We start from the raw sequence: 16,435 nt of genomic DNA, 5'->3' as shown, positions 1-16,435 counted from the left end.
GAGCAATGAGAGTCCTTTTGTTTTGGTTAGAGGAGGAGGGCGGGTGGGAGACACTACATGTGTAGAGTGACAGAGTAGATCATCTATCCATTGAAACCTTGTGGCACAATGTGGATGTTGGTCTGTATGTTCATATGTCTACATATGCATGTGTAATGCAATCAGGCAGGCAAAAGTGAGGACTGCTGATGCTGGAGATCAGAGTCTAGATTAGAGTGGTGCTGGAAAAGCGCAGCAGGTTAGACAGCATCCAAAAAGCAGGAAAATCGACGTTTCAGGCAAAAGCCCTTCATCAGAAATGAGGCAGGGAGCCTCCAGGGTGGACAGATAAATGGGAGGGGGGGTGGGGCTGGGGAGAAGGTAGCCAAGAGTACAATAGGTGGATGGAGGTGGGGATGAAGGTGATAAGTCAGAGAAGAGGGTGGAGTGGATCGGTGGGAAGGGAGATTGGCAGGTAGGACAGGTCATGAGGATGAAGCTGAGCTGGAAGTTTGGAACTAGGGTGAGGTGGGGGGAAGCGAGAATGAGGAAACTGGTGAATCCACATTGATGCCCTGGGGTTGAAGTGTTCTGAGGCAGAAGATGAGGCGTTCTTCCTCCAGGCGTCAGGTAGTGAGAGAGTGGTGAAGGAGGAGGCCCAGAACCTCCATGTCCTCGGCAGAGTGGGAGGGGGAGTTGAACTGGGCCACGGGGCGGTGGGGTTGATTGGTGCAGGTGCCCCAGAAATGTTCCCTAAAGCGCTCTGCTAGGAGGCGTCCAGTCTCCCCAATGTAGAGGAGACCACATCGGGAGCAATGGATACAATAAATGATATTGGTGGATGTAATCACCTTGACACACTCAATACTGAAAGAAATGTCTAACTACACTTCCTGAGTTCCATTGTTTCTGTACATTCGTAGAAACTAAATTAATATTTATATATCATAAGCAATGAATCTCTTGCAAAGAAATAATTTCTAATTTTTGTTCAGGAGAAGAGTTGAAATGAATTTTTGTTTTGATGATCATGTCAATTTGACTTTTGATTTCCTGAAACACCATAGTTTGCAGAATGGATTGAGACAATGGCTCAGCATCAGTTTTCTTTTCTAGTTGTGCAGAATGTGATGGATTTGGTACCTCAAGAATCGATTTAAAAAATCATATAATTGAAAGAGATGGGGATGGGCTTGAATTCCTACAGGAGTTCTCCAGATTGTCTGCTATATTTCAGCAGAATTATTCTCCTTTCCAAAATTCAAAGAAACACTGTAATGCCTCCAAACTGTGGCTTATGTCATTTCTCATGTTCTCTGCCAATCATACCCCAAAATTGAGATAGCACATTAAACAGACACCCATGAGAATTCTTTTGCGTGCCACTGAATGCCTCTCTTAAATTATTTGGAGGAAAGAACTAAAGGAAGGAATAGAACAAGGAAAAAATAAGTTTGGAAACAAGTTAGAAATGCAAAGCCATTATGGACTAAGTATGAGAGAGTATAACAAAGAATGAGAATAACAAAGAGATTGATTTAAGCTCCGTAGACTGGTGGGAATACTTGGAAACATTTCCAATATGCATAAAACATTCCAATAATAAATATTGTGTTGTGAAAAGAATTATTTATTGATTTAATGTCTTTCTGGTCTTGCTCCACTTTAATATCTTCAGCAAATAACAACATTGATTATTAAAAGGTGATATAATCAATCAAACAAGGTTCACCATTTGTCATTTTGTCCACAAAACTGTCCTTCCATGTTGTTAAGATTTCCTTGTCATACTAATCAGATAAAACTGGTGACAATCTTTTCTAACTTAACATAAATAATCAACATGCTATGATCAGGCCCTGTAAATAAAACAAAAGTGATGCAGTGCTTTCTGTTTAAGTCTGCTTTAAAACACAGAAGAATTCATTTCCCTTTACAGTCTTTCCGAGTCAGCCGGGTCACTTACCCACCAATATTCCAAACTAATTGGTCTGTCATGAATTCTTAACCAGTTTTTCTCTGCAGGTGTCAAAGTCACAGGTCAGAAACCTCAGAGTGTCTTGTTGAATATGTTAAATGTTTTGAAAAGGTTAATGTTGGAGATTGCATTATACTCCAGCCAATCTGATGATGTCACACAGGCTTGTCTAGGGATAAGTCAGAACATTTTATAACCTCATAGAGTGAAACCATACATCCACAAATCTCCTCATATTGTGGCAGCATGCTAGGATGCCAAGGGATAGCTGTTTAGTGAAGTCACAAAAGTAGACAGTCGATCATGGTTGTCAGGAGATCTCAGTCAAGTCAAGGCATTTGTTCAGGAGTTCCCAGAACACAAATTCAAGGGCAGCTTCCATTACCAGTTCAAGACCTGCTCATGGCAGTCAGAGACTTCTTCAGAGAAGTTGAATGACAGACAGCCCACCACCCATCTGACTCTTTCTGCCTTATTAGGGACTGTTTCCTACTGGCGCAAGAGAGGAGCAAATATTAAAGGACATGAACCTGGGTAGCACACCTTATGGTGCAGGTGGGGAGGTGTCCCTTGTGAGTGAATTGGGAGCAGAAAGGCAAATGGGAAAGATACTGCAACAGTGAGGGTGGTAGAGCATGAGCCTTGGTGGGATATGGGGGGAGAGAGAGAGAGAGAGAGACTGAGTGCGAGATATCAAAGAGACAATTGTGGCACTTATGCTGGCAGGAGTGGAGAAGGTCATTGACATGCTTCCAACACTGCTAGGCATTCCTCCAGATGGCTGAGACTGCTTTAACCCGGGTGGCAACTTTCAACATGGCTGGCATGGTGTCCACTGCTGAGCCTGGGGTAACAGAATATCCTATGTCTACACCCCCTTGTCTAGCAGGACCTCCAGATGCCTGCCTACAAAGTAGGGTATCAATTTCCCCCATCTGCCATATCCAGGACAAATGTCGCAAAAAGGGCTGAGCAGTTCCAGATTGACAGAGATTGTCTATCTGCACAATGGGTTGTTAAAGATGGAGTGTAGCTTAGGGTGCATAACAACGGGAAGCAGATGTTGGATGTGTAAACACCAAAGGGTCTTGATCGATAATTAATGAGGTAAGTTTGGTAAGATACGGTGGCAACACTCATGAGATTTCACATTGAAAATCACTCCAAAAACATGATGCATTCGGACTTTGAAAACAAATGAAAGATTCAGCACATACAAACATAACTGCTCATATGCAGGCAATGCAGTCAATTGTGCATATGCTAATTCTGTGCAGTGCAATGCAATCTAGTCAATCCCATCCCTCCATGACATCCATGTAACCCTGAGAGTTTATTGCCCACAACTATCCATCCAAATTATTTTTGAAATCAATATAGAGTCATAGAGCTGTACAGCATGGAAACAGACCCTTCGGTCCAACCCGTCCATGCCCACCAGATGTCCCAACCCAAAATAGTCCCACCTGTCAGCACCCGGCCCATATCCCTCCAAACCCTTCCTATTCATATACCCATCCAAATGCCTCTTAAATGTTGCAATTGTACCAGCCTCCACCACATCCTCTGGCAGCTCATTCCATACACATACCACGCTCTGTGTGAAAACATAGCCTCTGAGGTCTCTTTTATATCTTTCCCCTCTCACCCTAAACCTATGACCTCTAGTTCTGGACTCCCCAGCTCCAGGGAAAAGACTTTGTCTATTTATCCTATCCATGACCCTCATAATTTGGTAAACCTCTATAAGGTCAGCCCTCAGCCTCTGACGCTCCAGGGAAAACAGCCCCAGCCTGTTCAGCCTCTCCCTATAGCTCAGATCCTCCAATCCTGACAACATCCTTGTAAATCTTTTCTGAACACTTTCACGTTTCACAACATCTTTCCGATAGGAAGGAGACCAGAATTGCACGCAATATTCCAACAGTGGCCTAACCAATGTCCTGTACAGCCGCAACATGACTTCCCAACTCCTCTACTCAATATTCTGACCAATAAAGGAAAGCATACCAAACACCTTCTTCACTATCCTAACTACCTGCAACTCCACTTTCAAGGAGCTACAAACCTGCACTCCAAGGTCACTTTGTTCAGCAACACTCCCTAGGACCTTACCATTAAGTGTATAAGTCCTGCTAAGATTTGCTTTCCCAAAATGCAGCACCTCGCACTTATCCATCTGCCACTTCTCAGCCCATTGGCCCATCTGGTCCAGATCCTGTTGTAATCTGAGGTAACCCTCTTCGCTGTCCACTACACCTCCAATTTTGGTGTCATCTGCAAACTTACTAACTGTACCTCTTATGCTCGCATCCAAATCATTTATGTAAATGACAAAAAGTAGAGGGCCCAGCATCAATCCTTGTGACACACCACTGGTCACAGGCTTCCAGTCTGTCAAACAAACCTCCACCACCACCCTCTGTCTTCTACCTTTGAGCCAGTTCTGTATCCAAATGGCTAGTTCTCCCTGTATTCCATGAGATCTAAACTTGCTAATCAGTCTCCCATGGAGAACCTTATCGAACGCCTTACTGAAGTCCATATAGATCACATCTACTGCTCTGCCCTCATCAATCTTCATTGTTACTTCTTCAAAAAACTTAATCAAGTTTGTGAGACATGATTTCCCACGCACAAAGCCATGTTGACTATCCCAAATCAGTCCTTGCCTTTCCAAATACATGTACAACCTGTCCCTCAGGATTCCCTCCAACAACTTGCCCACCATTGAGGTCAGGCTCACCGGTCTATAGTTCCCTGGCTTGTCTTACCGCCCTTTTTAAACAGTGGCACCATGCTTGCCAACCTCCAGTCTTCCAGCACCTCACCTGTTACTATCGATTATACAAATATCTCAGCAAGAGGCCCAGCAATCACTTCTCTAGCTTACCACTGAGTTCTTGGGTACGCCTGATCAAGTCCTGGGGATTTATCCACTTTTAACCATTTCAAGACATTCAGCACTTCCTCCTTTGTAAACTGGACATTTTGCAAGATGTCACCATCTATTTCCCTACAGTCTATATCTTCCATATCCTTTTCCACAGTAAATACTGATGCAAAATATTCATTTAGTATCTCCCCCATTTTCTGAGGCTCCACAAAGGCTGTCTTACTGACTTTTGAGGGGCCCTATTCTGTTCCTAGTTACCCTTCTGTCCTTAATTTATTTGTAAAAACCCTTTGGATTCTCATTAATTCTATTTGCCAAAACTACCTCATGTCCCCGTTTTGCCCTCCTGATTTCCCTCTTAAGTATACTCCTACTTCCTTTATACTCTTCTAAGGATTCACTCGATCTATCCTGTCTATACCTGACACATGCTTCCTTCTTTTTCTTAACCAAACTCTCAATTTCTTTAGTCATCCAGCATTCCCTATACCAACAGCCTTCCCGTTCATCCTGACAGGAATATACTTTCTCTAAATTCTTGTTATCTCATTTCTGAAGGCTTCCCATTTTCCTGCCATCCTTTTACCTGCGAACATCTGCCCCCAATCAGCTTTCAAATACTATCAAAATTGGCCTTTCTCCAATTTAGAACTTCAACTTTTAGATCTTCTCTATCCTTTTCCATCACTATTTTAAAATTAATAGAATTATGGTCGCTGGCTCCAACGTGCTCCCCCACTGACACCTCAGTCACCTGCCCTACCTTATTTCCCAATAGTGGGTCAGGTTTTGCACCTTCTCTAGTAGGTACATCCACATACTGAATCAGAAAATTGTCTTGTACACACTTAAGAAATTCCTCTCCACCTAAACCTTTAACACTATGGCAGTCCCAGTCAATGTTTGGAAAGTTAAAATCCCCTACCATATCTACCCTATTATTCTTACAGACAGCTGAGATCTCCTTACAAGTTTGTTTCTCAATTTCCCTCTGACTATTTGGGGGTCTATAATACATTCCCAATAAGGTGATCATCCCTTTCTTATTTCTCAGTTCCACCCAAATAACTTCCCTGGATGTATTTCTGTGAATATTCTCCCTCAGTCCAGCTGTAATGCTATCCCTTATCACAAATGCCACTCCCCCTCCTCTCTTGCCTCCCTTCCTATCCTTCCTGTAGCATTTGTATCCTGGAACATTCAGCTGCCAGTCCTGTCCATCCCTGAGCTATGTTTCTGTAATTGCTATGATATCCCAGTCCCATGTTCCTAACCATGCCCTGAGTTCATCTGCCTTCCCTGTTAGGCCCCTTGCATTGAAATAAATGCAGTTTAATTTATTAGTCCAAACTTGTCCCTGCCTGCCCTGACTGTTTGACTCACTTCTGTTCTCAGCTGTAGCTCTCTCAGACCTATCTTTTTCCTCACTATTTCCCTGTGTCCCACTGCCCCCCCCCCCCCCCCCCCCCCCACCTTATGAGTTTAAATCCTCCCAAACAGTTCTAGCAAATTTTCCTGCCAGTATATTAGTCCCCTTCCAATTTAGGTGCAATCCATCCTTCTTGTACAGGTCACTTCCATCCCAAAAGAGATTCCAATTATCCAAAAATGCAAATCCTTCTCCCATACACCAGCTTCTCAGCCATGCATTCATCTGCTCTATTGTTCTATTCCTGCCCTCACTAGCTTGTAGCACCGGGGGTAATCCAGATATTACTACCCTTGAGGACTTCCGTTTTAAATTTCTGCCTAACTTTCTGTAATCTCCCTTCAGAATCTCAATCTTTTCCCTTCCAATGTCGTTGCTTCCAATGTGGACAATGACCTCCTGCTGTCCCTTCTCCCCCGTTAGAACATTCTGCACCCTCTCTGAGACATCCTTGATCCTGGCACCAGGGAAACAACACGCCATTCTGCTTTTTCGCTGCTGGCCACAGAAATGTCTGTCTGTACCTCGGACTACAGAATCCCCTAACACAATTGATCTCTTGGAAGCCGACGTACCCCTCATTGCATTAGAGCCAGTCTCAATACCAGAAACTTGGCTGTTTCTGCTACGTTCCCCTGAGAATCCATCACCCCCCTACATTTTCCAAAACACCATACCTGTTTGAAATGGGTATATCCACAAAAGACTCCTGCTCTAGCTGCCTACCTCTCTTACCCTTCCTGGAGTTAACCCATCTATGTGACTCTATCAGAGATGGTCCCCCCTTCCTATAACTGCCATCCATCACATACTGTTGCTGTTACAAATTCCTCATCGCTTCTATTTGTCTCTCCAACCGATCCATTCGATCTGATAAGATTCACATCCAACAGCATTTATGGCAGATATAATCCGCAGTAACTCTTAAACTCTCTTTAAACTCCCACATCTGACAAGAAGTACATATCACTGCAAAGGCCATTTTTGCTCCTTCACAATCTACATACCCAGAAAATAACACTGCCCCAGGTTAAATTAATAAGTATGGCTTATATTTTAAGTTTAATCAAGAGACTTATCTCCAAAAAACATAATCTAGAAAGAATCCACTATACTCACTACTGCAGCCTGTCTCTTGGACAGAGTTAAAACAACAATTAACTTATCTGATTCTGTGCTGTGAGCTTTGCCCAACAGTTCCTCCAAAATTAGTTGTGAATTTCACTGTTTGTTAATTTTCCCAGATGCACTCCGATGTCCAGCGATACACGAATTCAAACAGCAAAGACAGTAAATGTGCAGGTTCTCTCTTTCTCTCTCTCTCCTGCACTGTCCTCACCATGTGCTTCCTTTGTCTGCTCTTCTCCCTTTTAAACTGCTGTTGTTTTGACTTTTGTTTCCAAAGTTCCAAAACTATGCAACAGCATATAAAACAGTAATTCCTGGAATTCCAGGAAATCACCTCCAACACCTAAAATACCTCAAGAAAAGAAGCAGCTCTTACAGCCAGAAATTTCTCCCGTCCTCCATCTTGGATTACCCAGAATCAAATACACGGATACTTGCCATATAAGAGTCCCTTCTGTACATCCTGCCTATATTTTTTGCACCAAATCATAAATATATATTCCCTAGTCCTTGCAGCATCAGCTAATTTATTCATTCTATATTCTAGGACCATGTGTTGCCTTATCTCAACCTGGAGTGGTGAATATTCGCAGGACCATGTTATCTTACAGAGCTACTTCACTGATGGCAGGAGGAGGTAGTGAGATGAAGTCACATGATGGATTTCCCATGGTTCCAGTCTCATTTGCTCTGAGCAGCCTGATTGTGATCAAGACATCAACATCTAGTATCAAGAGCGACACATAGAAATCTCCAGCTCAATACATCATCTGGGAGAGCCCTAGATTTTGTTGCTTTTTTTTAGTTGTCCCTCTTAGCAATAAGTCATTCAATTTTAATCAAGGTCTGTCATCTTCAACCTCATCTGATTTGAAATTGGAACATTCTTCCTTTCCTCCTCAACTTAGCGTTTGATCACTTAAAATTATGCGACCTCGACTTAGCTTCAAGTAATGGCAACTGAATGAGTTGGTAATATAGACCAACTGCTCCATCAGGTTACTGCAAGGCACTGAATATGAAAGTTTGCCCATTCTGTATTATAAGTTGTAATGGTCCAGTTATTGTAATCAACTTTGAAAACAGTGAAGAGAAGTTTAACCTACTTCAGAAGGAATACAGCCAAACTGGGTGAAATGAGCAATCAAGTGAGAGATGAAATTTAATACAAGGAAGAGTGAAGCAAGTCTTTTTGTAGTAGAGGGATTCCAATGATGTGATTCTAATGAGGATACAGGAACAAATAAATGTATGCAAGTCTTTGAAGACAACAGGACAGTTGAGAATTGTGAATAGAAGCAGAGGGTACAAATCAAATTAATTCATGCCAATGTGAAAGATTGTGACCAATTTTAAGCATTACATATTGGGACGTTTGTCAATGCCTCACAGGGATCACAAATGAGATTTACAAGAATTGTACCAGGGATAAAATACTTAATTTATCTGGAGAGATTAGGGAAACTGGAGTTATTCTCCGTAGAACTAAGAAGACTGAGATTTTGTCAATATGTTCAAACTCATGCAAGGTTTTCACAGAGGGCAACCAATGAAGTTGTTTCCAGTAGCAGACAGTTTGCCAACAAGAGGGCACAGGTCTTAATGGAGGTAAGACAAGGAGAAATTATTTTAAGTAGTAACTTCTTATGATGTGGAATACACTGTGCAAGAATAGCTGAAGCTGTTCCAATTATAACTTTCAAAGGTCTTTCTCCACTTAAACTTTGTGGGAATTATATTGATGAAAAGATCATAAAAGGCATCTACAGCCATGTGTAAAAATTTGGATTCATGTGTAAGTGAACCCAACAATATTTTGATGTGTTCTTTATTCAATTGATTTGAGTGATAGGCCACTTGGGTACAAGAGAGCCAGACTCCATGTGGTCCTACTAATGATACTCAAAGGGACTGTTTGAAATTGCACTTGATAGGGTACACTTCTAAAATATACTAGTTTGAGGAAGCTGGATTGTTCCTCAAGTATCAACTCAAGCCAGCAATGCTGACAGTCTGTGAATGAATAAAAGAAAACATTAATACAACAGAAACTATTACTGACCTCGCCTTATTTCCCATTATGATCACCACCAGATCATGAGCAAACATTAATGCCCATTGCTCCCACTTGCTTTGCTTCATGCACCCCTGCCCCCATTCTCCTATTATCTAACTCTTGGCTTGCCTTGTTGCACTAAACTTCTTCTGGTTGGCTTAGGATTAACCCATATGTGTGGGCATTTGCAGCTCAATATTCAGGCCGGCAACTTTTGTGCTTTATTGAACAGGGGTTTTGAAAATTATAATTTTAACATCAATACTTTCTTTTTGGTTAATTACTTTTCTCCTTTAAGAATACTAAGAGGAAATTTAATAGAGGATTTCAATATCACAAAGGACCTGGACAGGGTAGATGGGGAGATATTGTTCCCACTCATAAGAGGATGGAGAATGAGAGAACAGATTTGCTGTCCTTTGTAAATGAAATACATGTGATGTGTGAGTGAAGCTTTTGAGCACACCATGGTGTTCAAGTCTGGAATACATCTACTGGTAGTGTATGAAGGCAGGTTCAATTGAGCTCTTGGAGAGGGTGTTAGGTGATTACTCAAATCGAAACAATCCTGAAGGGCACAGGGAAAGGGCAGGAGATCAGGTCCAATTCATAATGGTAATTCCGAGACCCAGGGCAGACATGATGGGCAGAATGTCCTCCTTCTGCACCTTAATCTTTGTGTGATTGTGTGAGTTTCTTTGCATTCTTTCTTAATTCCTTTCATTGCTCATCGCTTCCTCTTACTTGTCATCAGCTGTTTAATTCCTTTTGCTGTGAGAATGTCCGGGGATTCGGCTGACCAAGATGAGGGAACAGGATTCTGAACTGGAGACATAACCGGCAGTTTCTGTTTCTGTAATATTCTAGTTATGGTGGAATATTTAGTTTGAAGAGATGCTGCTTCCAGTTGTGTTGTGCAATTGTTATTGAAAAGCTAACTGCGTAATAATGACAATCAGTTCTGATTTTGTTCACTGAATGTAAAGGTGAAATCATAATGCTGAGGTTTTCTCAAACAAATGTTCAGGATGAATTATTTATACATGATGTTCCAATGTAAAATGGGAGCTTTTGGTTCAACATGTCTTTGACACAATTACCCACATTTTGGCCCTGATTCGAATGCATTGATATCAATTCTAAATGGTGGCAATCTCGCCAAAACGGTCATATGCTAATCAGCTTCAAATCTTGTGAGGCAAGTCATTTGTATAGATTTGGCCACTGGCAGTACAGTGATTGATGGGATAAGAAAATTCCACTCTGGAGAAATTGAAAGAGACGGTCCAAGGGAAGAAGCAGGGTAAGGCACCAACATTCCTACAGACACAAAAGGCATTTTAATTCACGAACAAAAGGTATGGAGAAATGGATTCAAAACATGGAGAGAGGAGCAGCAGCAATTTTAAACAGAGTATGGAGAAGAGAGAGAGCCTCATTCTAAACACAGCACAGAGAATAGAAGAGCAGTAAGTATAAAAAGGGTTTAGATATTTATTTAAAATGCAACACCAAGAAGGCTTAGGAAAGGAAAACATTTACAGTCACGAGGGAGCAAGCTGATTTGGAATAACATGAGGAATTTCTGCTCTCTACTAATCTCCAGTTTATAGTAAAAGTATAAATGTACGGATTAAGATTAAATTACAGTGAGCAAAGTTAAATTAAGCTAAATTTAAGCTAAAGTAAGGTTAAAATTAAGTTAAAGTTAGTAACGTTAAATGAAGACATTTGGCCTATTCCTGCAATGTTTGGTGAGTCACAGGCGCATCATGTGACCGCATTCAGAAAGTTGCACAAGGTGGAGCTACAGATTTAAGAGCTTTGAGTGGTGGCTGGAATCATTGAGATGCATCCACGAGGCAGAGGACAATGTTGCTAGCACATTCATAGAGGTGTTCACACCACAATTTGGGGAAAGCAAGTAGGTAGACAATGCGTGATCCACCAGTCAGTTCAAGAAAAAAAGGTAGGAAGAGCCATAATCGCTAGATAGAACATACAACATAGAACATAGAACGGTACAGCACGGAACAGGCCCTTCAGCCCACAATGTTGTGCTGACCATTGATCCTCATGTAAGGTAAACCTAATGTACGAACCCTCAAATTTCTGTGACCATATGCATGTCCAGCAGTCTCTTAAATATCCGCAATGACCTCGCTTCCACAACTGCTGCTGGCAACGCATTCCATGCTCCCACAACTCTCTGCGTAAAGAACCCACCTCTGACATCCCCTTTATACTTTCCGCCAGACAGCTTAAATCTATGACCCCTCGTGTTAACAATTTCTGCCCTGGGAAAATGTCTCTGGCTATCAACTCTATCTATGCCTCTCATTATCTTGTACACCTCAATTAGGTCCCCTCTCTTCATTCTTTTTTCCAATGAAAAAAGTCTGAGCTCAGTCAACTCTCTTTATAAGATAAGCCCTCCATTTCAGGCAGCTTCCTGGTAAACCTCCTCTGAACCCTCTCCAAAGCATCCACATCTTTCCTATAATAGGGCGGCCAGAACTGGACACAGTATTCCAAGTGCAGTCTAATAAAATTTTTATAGAGCTGCAACAAGATCTCACGACTCTTAAACTCAATCCCTCTGTTAATGAAAGCCAAGACACCACATGCTTTCTTAACAACCCTGTCAACTTGGGTGGCAATCTTAAGGGATCTATGTACCTGCACACCAAGATTCCGCTGTTCCTCCACACTGCCAAGAATCCTGTCTTTAATCCTGTACTCAACTTTCAAGTTCGACCTTCCAAAATGCATCACCTCACATTTATCCAGGTTGAACTCCATCTGCCACCTCTCAGCCCATCTCTGCATCCTGTGAATGTCCCTCTGCAGCCTACAACAGTCCTCTATACTGTCAATGACACCTCCAACCTTTGTGTCGTCTGCAAACTTGCTAACCCATCCTTCAATCTCCTCATCCAAATCATTAATAAATATTAGAAAGAGTAGAGGCCCAAGAACAGAGCCCTGTGGAACACCACTCACCACTGACTTCCAGGCAGAATACTTTCCTTCCGCTACCACTCGCTGTCTTCTGTCGATCAGCCAATTCTGTATCCAGACAGCTAAGTTTCCCTGTATCCCATTCCTCCAACCTTCTGAACAAGCCTACCATGGTTCTCAACTCACTAGTTGGTTCTCAATACTTTTTACTGACAATGATGATGGTTCATTGAAAGAGTCTAGCAAGAGTCAAGTCTGTGGCCCCACAGCTATCCCAGCTCTACAACAGGAAAGGAGGTTGAGTAGGAGTACAATAGAAATTGAGAACAGTTCAGTTAGCAGAGCTGACAGGCTTTTCTGAGACTATTGACATGACTCCAGGTTGATGTGTCACCTTCTTGGTGTTAGGGTCATGGAAATGGCTGCAGGGAAATATTGTGGGTGTTAGTCAACAGCCAAATGTCATGGTCCACAGATGCTAACAATTAGCATAGGAAGAAGGCGGTGGTCCTGCAATCAGAGTTTAGGGCACTAGACAGAAAATTAGCAAGTAGGACTTCAAAAGTAGGATCTCCAGATCAGACCTGGCGTGAATACAAATGTAGTAATATATGACGGATGATTAGAGCTGGGCGTGTGTTCCTAAGAGTGCAGTGCATGACTGGTGCTCATCAAAAATGACCTGAGCTGTTGGCACAATGTCCAATATGAGTTCCCTTCAGAGCAAGTGGTGAGCTGAATTTGACAGATACCTACTTTGATTTCCACATTGGGATTTCTTAATATCCAGCTTGTTTGGCGAGTTCAATACGATGGGTGCTTAAAAATGTGTTGCTGGAAAAGCGCAGCAGGTCAGGCAGCATCAAAGGAGCAGGAGAATCGATGTTTCGGGCTCCTGCTCCTTTGATGCTGCCTGACCTGCTGCGCTTTTCCAGCAACACGTTTTTAAGCTCTGATCTCCAGCATCTGCAGTCCTCACTTTCTCCTAGTTCAATACGATAGGTGTCTGGATATTAACAATTTGGTACTAAAAAAAGCAATAATTCATCTTAATTGGCTCCTTGCTGCTGCCAAGCAAGAAACTTCTCATGCCACTTGTGAAAAGCAGAAAAGATGCAGCAAGATGCTCCTGATGTTAAGATGGGACTTTTCTGATTTTGCCACAAATCTCATCAGAGCCTCCTCTAGCTTATCTCTCCACGCTTCAGACTCTCTGCCTTTATTCCTGATGAAGGGCTTTGGCCCGAAACATCAATTTCGAAACTCCTTGGATGCTGCCTGAACTGCTGTGCTCTTCCAGCACCACTAATCCAGAATCTGGTTTCCAGCACCTGCAATCATTGTTTTTACCAACATCACTCAAGCTCTGTACGGTTCCTCTCTATGATCATGACGAGTAAAACAATGCCAACCTTCAAACTGTGTTCTTGACTTTATTAAAAAAAAGTATAAAATGTGTAGGGACCAGGTGAAACCCTCTCAAAACTTTTTAAGAAGGTAGCCCAGACCGTAACTTTTCTAGTCATGTTAAACAGCTGTAAAGTGGATATGGTAAAAACAACGACTGCAGATGCTGGAAACCAGATTCTGGATTAGTGGTGCTGGTGTTGTTAGAGAACTACTAAATGTAAACTTTTAAATTAATTTGTGCACTGTAGTCACTTAGCCATCCAATACCAAGAGCTAAAACAAAATTGGAGTGGGAGGGAGGAAACAAACATGAAGGATCATAGTCAAAAAATAGGATCAAGCTTTGTTTATTTTCAAGTCTTTCAAACCAAACAAACAAAATCACAAACATGAACACTAGCAATTAATTTTGACAAAGTTTAACTTGCCTAATATTTTCAGGAACTGGAATCTTATAAAGTTGATTAAAAGGGATGTTAATGGGCTAGCCACACCATATTTGAGAAATAAGCTCGCAAGGTCACAGATCTGAGATAGGCAGCAGCTACAACATTCCAAATACTTTCTAATTAATCTAGTCAGAGATGTTATGACACACCTCTGGAACAGATGGGAACTGAAGCTAGCTCCTGGCTCAGAGGTAGGGACATTACCAATATGCCACAATATCCTCACTATAATGTTCTATTTATTTCGTTTTTATGTCTGGAAGCACACTTACATATAACTGAATGTTTTCTTTCCCAGCACCAAATCAGCCATGATTTTTTTTATGTAACCTATTAACCACCAATTGTAAGTCAGCCATGTTTTCCAACTGGTTAATTTACATGTCCATAAAACAACACAGTATTCTATCATTCAGTGTTTGATTATGTAAGTCTGATGACAATTGATGTCAACAGTGCTTGTTTGTTTGAGCCTGAGTGTAGACTCATGGAAATAAGACAGACAGAAACGAGACTCATCCCTTCATTATTGTGAGATGTAGTATTTGCAATAGTGATGTAGTAATGGTTTGGATATGTCTTTGTGGAAATTTAACTACTGTAAATAGGAAGCCTGAAACAGGACAACCTGACAACTACATAACAGGAATGATCAACGAGACCAAGGAAATTTCTCAAATGGCTATCTTGAAGGACTTCTTATGGGCCTGAAGAGCAAGAATGAAAGATGTCGAAGGTTACTTCCTTCTTAAAATCAACTATCCAAGTGGTTACCTCCACCCACGCAGAGGGAAAAGCTGTTAAAATGAATATACTAATCATACGGGAGCTCCATTTTGAAGTATAAAAGGTGAATCAGACCAGTATATGTCATTTGCAAGTTTGTTTTTTATTCTGGGAAGCATGATCTTTATCCCAAAGATTGTTTTCTGAGGTTTCTGACATTCTTTGGTTCTCAAGATAATTTGTGCTCTTGTTGGTTTTCAAACCTTGACTTCCCCATCGCAGTTTCAGGTAAAGTAATGCTAATAGATATAACAAGCCAGGTATTTCACTGAGCAGTGCTTAGAGCTCTTCTCCAAACCTGCAGCACCCTCACACTCCTAGCAGCAATGCAGAATGTGCTAAAAGTTTGGAAGAAGGGTCACTGGATTTGAGATGTTAACTCTGTTTCTTTCTCTACAGGTGCTGCCAGACATGCTGAGTTTCTCTCACAATTTCTGTTTCTATGCTAAAAGCAATCCTTGATTCTGTTAAAATAAATAGTTTGTTGCAGACATAACATTTATAAGATTGTTATGTTTCAGCACTGCTTGTCTGTAATTTAAGGTGAATTGAAGGGATCATGTAACTTCTAAAGTTTGCTTAACAACAGGCCTTGCCAGAAATAACGCAAATATGAGAGGTAATGGACAGCAGCATCTATGTTTAAAGTGGTTAGACTGTGTCACAGACAAGTTTATGTTTCCGTTTTACTGTCTGTGATGTGAATATTTGTATGTCAGAGGTAAATGTTTTCTTCTTACTCTCAGAGTGTGTTGCAATTTGATAAACAAACCAGCAGCAAGCTATTTTTGATGTTTATAATAAATAAGTTATTTATTATCACACAATTTCCCTGGATTTTAAGACACAACATTTCACTAACTTACCTGACACATGCAAAGACTAGATAAAGGTTGAGGTTAGAAAAATGTCAGCATTTAAACTATATCAGTCTCTTTCATGTCAAGCTTTTTAGATAAGAGTGAAGCTTTAAAGTTGAAGTGAAAATCTCTGAGAAAGAAGGACTCTCGATAAGTTGTAAGGTTTCTTGCAGTCAAATTTCCAGAAGGCTAGTTCTCCAATTTGGGACACGTTATGGAGACACCACTTTGCTTCGGGTCTCTCCTATCAACCAGTAATTGCTGTTTATTATCTTGACTACTTGAATGACTTGCAGCTAGTTTGATGGCATTTGGTGAAATTCTCTCTGTCTACAAGCAGTTTCTGCTGGTTTCAAAAGTTTACAGGCTAAATTGTCCCCTCCTCATATTCCTTTTTCCACACAAAGGTTAGTGTGTACAGTATATTGGCTCTAATAATGCTGGTTCTAACCATATCATCTTGTCACTTTACAATTTGAGATTCACACAGCTTAGTTTGAATG

The sequence above is a fragment of the Chiloscyllium punctatum genome, chromosome 4 (genome assembly GCF_047496795.1).
Source record: "Chiloscyllium punctatum isolate Juve2018m chromosome 4, sChiPun1.3, whole genome shotgun sequence".
NCBI classification, from domain to species: Eukaryota; Metazoa; Chordata; class Chondrichthyes; order Orectolobiformes; family Hemiscylliidae; genus Chiloscyllium; species Chiloscyllium punctatum.
Note: the sequence above shows the minus strand (reverse complement) of the source record.